Source organism: Lynx canadensis, chromosome C1 (assembly GCF_007474595.2).
Source record: "Lynx canadensis isolate LIC74 chromosome C1, mLynCan4.pri.v2, whole genome shotgun sequence".
Classification (NCBI taxonomy): domain Eukaryota; kingdom Metazoa; phylum Chordata; class Mammalia; order Carnivora; family Felidae; genus Lynx; species Lynx canadensis.
Window position 1 is genome coordinate 58,082,877 of NC_044310.1, and position 6,293 is coordinate 58,089,169.

The 6,293-nt window shown below is 39.9% G+C and overlaps 1 non-coding gene across 1 annotated transcript; it reads right to left on the minus strand.

Annotated features, from left to right (window-relative positions):
- Nucleotides 1-5,590: 5,590 nt before the first annotated feature.
- On the minus strand, nt 5,591-5,697 carry LOC115522538. The gene has a single exon (XR_003971442.1). It is a non-coding gene; the product is annotated as a U6 spliceosomal RNA (small nuclear RNA).
- Between the last annotated feature and the right edge of the window lie 596 nt (nt 5,698-6,293).

Genomic DNA, 6,293 nt, shown 5'->3' on the forward strand with positions numbered 1-6,293 from the left:
TGGGAGAGGGGCAGAGAGAGAGGGAGAGAGAGAGAATCCCAAGCAGACTCCACGCTATCAGCACAAAGCCCAACTCAGGGCTTGACCTCATGAATTGTGAGGTCATAGCCTGAGCCAAAACCAAGAGTTGGATGCTCAACCAACTGGGCCACCCAGTTACCCCAAGAATTATGTTTTTAATATAACACTGAACCCCATCACTGACTAAATTCTAGTAGTTTTCCAAAAGGGTGTTATCTGACTATCAGATTTCTATCTTTAATTTGTATCTTCAATTCCAACTTTATGTCATGGATTTCCTAGTTCTTCATATCTCATTCCTCACAAAGCTAGCCACCTTTTCAGATGTATTTAAACTCTTATGGAAGCTGAAATAATGAACCATGATACTGGAATCTCTATTGCTTCTAAAGAAAAAGACAGAGTGAATTTAATTCCAAGAGCAAAATGTTGCCTTTACTAGTCCCTAGAGGTCCCAGATTTAAAAGGAAAGTTCTTACAAATTCCAATTCATTTAAACTGCCTCATAGATTTTTCTCAGTGGTTTGTTTTAATGTCCTGAAAACATGTTTAGAAATCAAAAGAAAATAAAGTCACAGGGAGAAGGAAAAGAGGAAGACTTTTAGAGCCTCTCCAAGGAGCAATGGAGAAATATTTAACTGCTGAATCAATTTTAAAGCATTTTGAAATCTTCATAACATCTTGATGATAAGTGTTGAATCACTCACAGTGACTTCCATTTGCAATATATCTTAGGAGATAAAGTGAGAAGACTGTAAAATGCATTTTAAAGCCTGTTATGGAAGATACAAGTGGTGTCCATTTAGTGACATACAAAGTGTAAAAGCAAGCTTGAGATAATACTGTGAGTGCAGTTAAAATACTAATTTTGTGCCAGGCAGTGTGATATGTGCTTCAGAGGACTCTAGCTAATGACATGTTTTCTTGTCCCCAAAGACCCCACAATTAAGTGGTGATAATAGAAGTGGAGGCTGGACAGTGGCCATGGTGGAAGTGAGCAGACATCTATTTGTCAAATGACAAGGTAAGGTAAGTAATCAATAATTAAAATAAATCCTGGGGTGCCTGGGTGGCTCAGTTGGTTGAGCATCCAACTTCGGCTCCGGTTGTGGTCTCATGATCTCACGATTCATGGGTTCAAGCCCTGCATCGGGCTTTGTGCTGACAGCTCAGAGCCTGGGGCCTGCTTTGGATTCTGTGTCTCCCTCTCTCTCTGCTCCTCCCCTGCTCGCACTCTGTCTCTCTCTCTCTCTCAAAAAGTAAATAAACATTAAAAAATTTTAAAACAATAATTAATATAAATCCTGTATGAGATAGTAATCCTGTATGAGATAGTAATGTTCGTTTGTTTTATTAATTCATTTATATTTACTGAGTACTTATTATATGTATTATTAGATAGAGGGGGTACTTACTTTATCAACCTTCCTCTTAAAGATTCTAGTGGAGAAGAGAAAACAAGAATACATCCTGGTCTTAGAGTGTGATGATCTGTAGATGATGTACTGTAGGGGCACAGGTTTGTACATGTGTGAAGGGAAGGGTTAGGAGTGACAGGATATAAGGATGGAATCCTTGGCAGGGGTCGGAACATGGACTGCCTTGTGGACAGAGGACACCGGACTGTAGGTCGTATGGTGGGATGATACTGTAAAGCATGACTGCATATGTCCCCCTTTCCACCCAAATCACTCCTTTTAAGTGCAGGATTCTTCCCCATGTACTACTAGATTTGAGGCCTTTGAGAACCCCATTGCCCCTTGAAAACAGAACACAGGTACACATGAATAAATGTATATGAATATTATTGCTTTTAAGTGAAAAAAAAGCACCTCTCATGGGTATATAAATTATATTTTGGGAGACTATAAGCTAGGTTAATGTGACAAATAGGTGTTTAAAATCTCTCCCTTGCACACGAGCATGTCACTGGGGGCCATGCCCAAAGAGTGAGCACAGCCACGGTGCTGCCCTGTTGGAAGAGTCATGAGGGCTAAAAGCATTCTGACAACTAATGATGTTCCTTTGGATTTCTTAGAAGCTGCTAAAAGTGCAAGATAATAAAGAAAATCTAATGTAAATTAGATGAAAATCCTGGTGATGCAGGATCTTCACGTTTTGGGATTTTTTTTGAGAACGACTTAAAATCATCTTTTCATTCCTTTAAGCGACATTGAAACTCTACCTAAGCAGTAAGAAGACCAATGCCCTGAGATACCTTCAGGTGAAATGTGCTCATCTGGAAACCAAGATCTATGAAGAAATTATACTTAGAAATAAAGTATGCAGCATTAAACCCAATCTTTCCTTGGCAAGGGAAAAAAATTTCTGTGGTAATGTTGAACTTCTAGAAGCAGAGGTAGACTGGAACAGTGAAAATGATGTAGAGAATAAATTGGCTGGAGTCCTTGCTATGGTCTGAATGTTTATGGCCTCTCAATATTTATATGTTGAAATCTTAAACCCTGAATTAATGGCATTAGAAGCTGGAGCCTTTGGGAGATGATGAGGTCATGAAGGGGGGCACTCAAATAGGATTAGTACTCTTATGAAAGACACTCCAGAGATCTAGTGCAGTCATTCACCATGTGAGAACATAGTGAGCAGTTGGCAGTCTACAACCCAGAAGAGGGCTCTCACCAGAACCCAGGTGTGGTGGCATCCTGATCTTGGACTTTGAGGCTTCCGGAACTATAAGAAATAAATGTTTGTTGCATATAATTCACCCAGTCTCTGATATTTTGTTATAGTGGCTCAAACAATCTAAAACAGTCCTGAAAAATAAACAAGTCAAACCAGAAGTAAAAGCAGCAACAGTAGGAAACCCAGATCCCAAATGAATTTCAAAGTTCTGGTTTCCCTGCTCTAGATATATTCTCCAACCTCTAGGTAGGTAAGTGAATTAGCACAGAAATACGATGAACAAATCCTGAACAACCTGCAGGGTAGAATTTTCAGATCTGGTTGAGCTGTGTCTTGTTTTAGATTTCCATGTTGAACCCAGTGACTAGTTTACCAAGAAAGTTCTGACAAAAACTTACAAGATAAAATCAGACCCAGATAAGGCAGAACATTTTTGTTTTAAAGGCCCTGAAATAGTTGACAGCTGGGTGTAATACTGATTATAAAATTGCTAAAAAGGAAAATTGTTACAGTTAAAACAATCAGAAAAACAGAAACATGGTGTCTAGGCATTGTTAGAACAATTACTGAACAACTCTGGAGTGATTCATTTTTTTAAAAATTAACTTCTTCAGCCTACAGATAGCATCTGGAGATGAAGAGTCATTGGACAAAGGTTCAGAATTCACATTAACATTGGATTTTGAAACTAGACACTTCTGGAAAACATGGTTACACATACTGTGTATTACTTTTCTGGGGAAGCCATAGACATACTGATAAGTTTGAGGAAGGTGAGAAAGGAGAAGAATAGGTTATAGAAAGAGGAAGGAGGAAAAGTTGGATAATGCTGAAGTTGACCCTAATTGTAATTTTTTGACTGTGTACCTTTCATACATTTCTAGAAAAAAAGCTACCCAACCCACTGAATGCATGCAGCAGGAAGAAGCAAGTACACTACTGTGAAGCTTGAACAGGTAATGGATATGTCAGGGCACCAGGCTCAGTAGGCGGGGATTTAGTCATTGCTACAATAATTCTTATTGACAGTGTTTACAAATAACTTCTTTACGAGTGAATGGTTTTCATTTTAACTTCCTTCCTCCTTTTAAAAGTTTGCTTGTCACTCAAATGTTATCAGAAGTAGAAATAAAGCTCTTACAGCACTTTCTAGGGGCTTGGGTACCAACATAGGTGATCTTTTCAGGCCCTGCACTGAGGGAGGACCTAATAGAAGCCACATTGAGGTTGGGCATGGCAGGGGAGACCGTAGTGTTGGAATGGTCACTAGACAAATAGGGATGATAATATGCTAGTGTGGTTCAGAGGTTCTTAGAATCTTTTGTAACACTCCAGCAAAAGAATTTATTCTTTGTTTCTTTAGAAAAATTCCACATTTTCTTTCCAGCAACTAAAACCTGCTTCATGTAAAAACCACTTCATATGTGTATTTATGCTAACCAGCCAGACAAGCCAAGTTGAGTAAATTCATGTTCTTCTTACATTTTCACACTGCACAGTTTGAATTTTTCAGAGAATGGGGTGAGTGGGGGAAAGAGGGTACGCTGGCTTTTGTGTGCTTCTTTGTGGGTTCATCCTCATATATATTAAAATCTTGTTTGTAGGCACTTTCACTTAGGCTATTGCTTATCTTCAAGATTTATGAAGCTATGTTTGTGACCAAAGGTCTGGTAACTTGGTCCAGAAGGAAATGGTGTCTATTAATCATTGTGAGGGGCCTGTGCAGAAAATCTTCATCTTCTTGCCAATAGCTATTGAAGGAGAAGAATTGTTTTCATAATATACAGGCTGGATTTTGCAGTTAAAAATTAAATGGGCTGCAACCAAGAGTCAGGTTTTATTAGGTTTTTTTTTTTTATTTCTCAACTAGTGTTGAGAAGCTTAGAATAGAAAGTATAAATTTCTCATTTTGAACCATAAATTTAAATTCTTGTTTTATCAGTAATACTTTCATTTCTCAACTGCTCTATTTTACTTTGCTTTGAAAGCCCTGGATTTGGTACAATCTGTTTCTCGATTGACATGCCGAATGTTCAAATGTATGGCAGCAGTCTGTTGGCAGGGCACTAGTAGAACATCAGCATCATCACCGGGCATGTAGAGAATGCCTTGCCTTACACACATTTGTAACGTACTGTAGGGTTTTCAATGTGTATGAAATATTTAAAATATTTTATTAAAGTTGTAAAACATAAATCCTGCACAAACGAAAATAAACCCAGTCAAAACAGGAATGGTGAACCTTCTGTGGGCTAGAAAAAGGAGACGAGTTGAGGAGATAATGGTAATGCTGAACAGGTGTGAAGGTCTCTGAGGAGGAGGGAGGATGGACTCCCCAGGAAGTATGAGTGTCTGTTTTCTCTCTCACTTCCTGCCTGGAGTCACACAAGAAGGCCACTTCTCAGTATCATGGAGTCCCCATGTCACCATGTCAGGAATGCCATAAAATAGAGTTAGGGGCAGAGGGTTTAACGGAACTCTAGTGGTACTGGGGTGGCATAGTGTGCTATTTTTTCTCCATATTCTTAAGGAGGACAGCTGTTAGCTGTGAGAGAGAGAGAGAGAGAGAGAGAGAGAGAGAGAGAGAGACTTGATAGATCTGAGAAAGTCTCATATCCTTGATGAGGGACACTACAGAGGAAAGAAGTGTGGACCATAAAATCAAAGACCAGGTGGGAAGTTGGCTGCCTCAGCGAATGCCAGTGTGGACTGAAGACACATCTGAGCATTGACTGGGACTGGAATCTCACTAGATGGCAGCAGAGTGTAGGACCCAGGATCTATAGGGGAGAATCAGCTACCTTCCCTTCACCTCTGAGCTCCTACTTCCCACCCTTGCTTCTTTTTATTTTTCCTTCAGTTTCTTTTCTTTCTTTTTTATTTATTTATTTTTATTGGAAAACAGACACAGGGCATATAACAGGATAAAAATATGGAAGGCCTCATGCATTTGTGTGTCATCTTTGGGCAGGGGCCAGGCGAGTCTTCTCTGTATGGTTCCAGTTTTAGTATACGTGCTGCCGAAGCAAGCATTCCTACTCCTGCTTCTTATGATGACCCTTCTTTGGGAACTTATATGCTATTTCTCTGAGAAAAGCAGAGATGACAAATTCTAAATTGGTTGAATTTAACCTGGAATGGCTGAATTTACTCTTTTTTTTTAAACTATATTTTAGGGGCGCCTGGGTGGCGCAGTCGGTTAAGCGTCTGACTTCAGCCAGGTCACGATCTCGCGGTCCGTGAGTTCGAGCCCCGCACCGGGCTCTGGGCTGATGGCTCAGAGCCTGGAGCCTGTTTCCGATTCTGTGTCTCCCTCTCTCTCTGCCCCTCCCCCGTTCATGCTCTGTCTCTCTCTGTCCCAAAAATAAATAAACGTTGAAAAGAAAAATTTTTTAATAAAAAATAATAAAAAAAATAAACTATATTTTAAAAACAGTTTATTTATTTTAAGAGAGAGCGAATGGGGTGAGGGTGAGGGCTTAAAGAGAGGGAGAGGAGAGAATCCCAACCAGACTCTGCATTGTCAGCACAGAGCCTGATGCAGGGCTTGAACTCATGAACTGTGAGATCATGACATGAGCTGAAACCAAGAGCCGGCCACTTAACCGACTGAGCCACCCAGGTGTCCC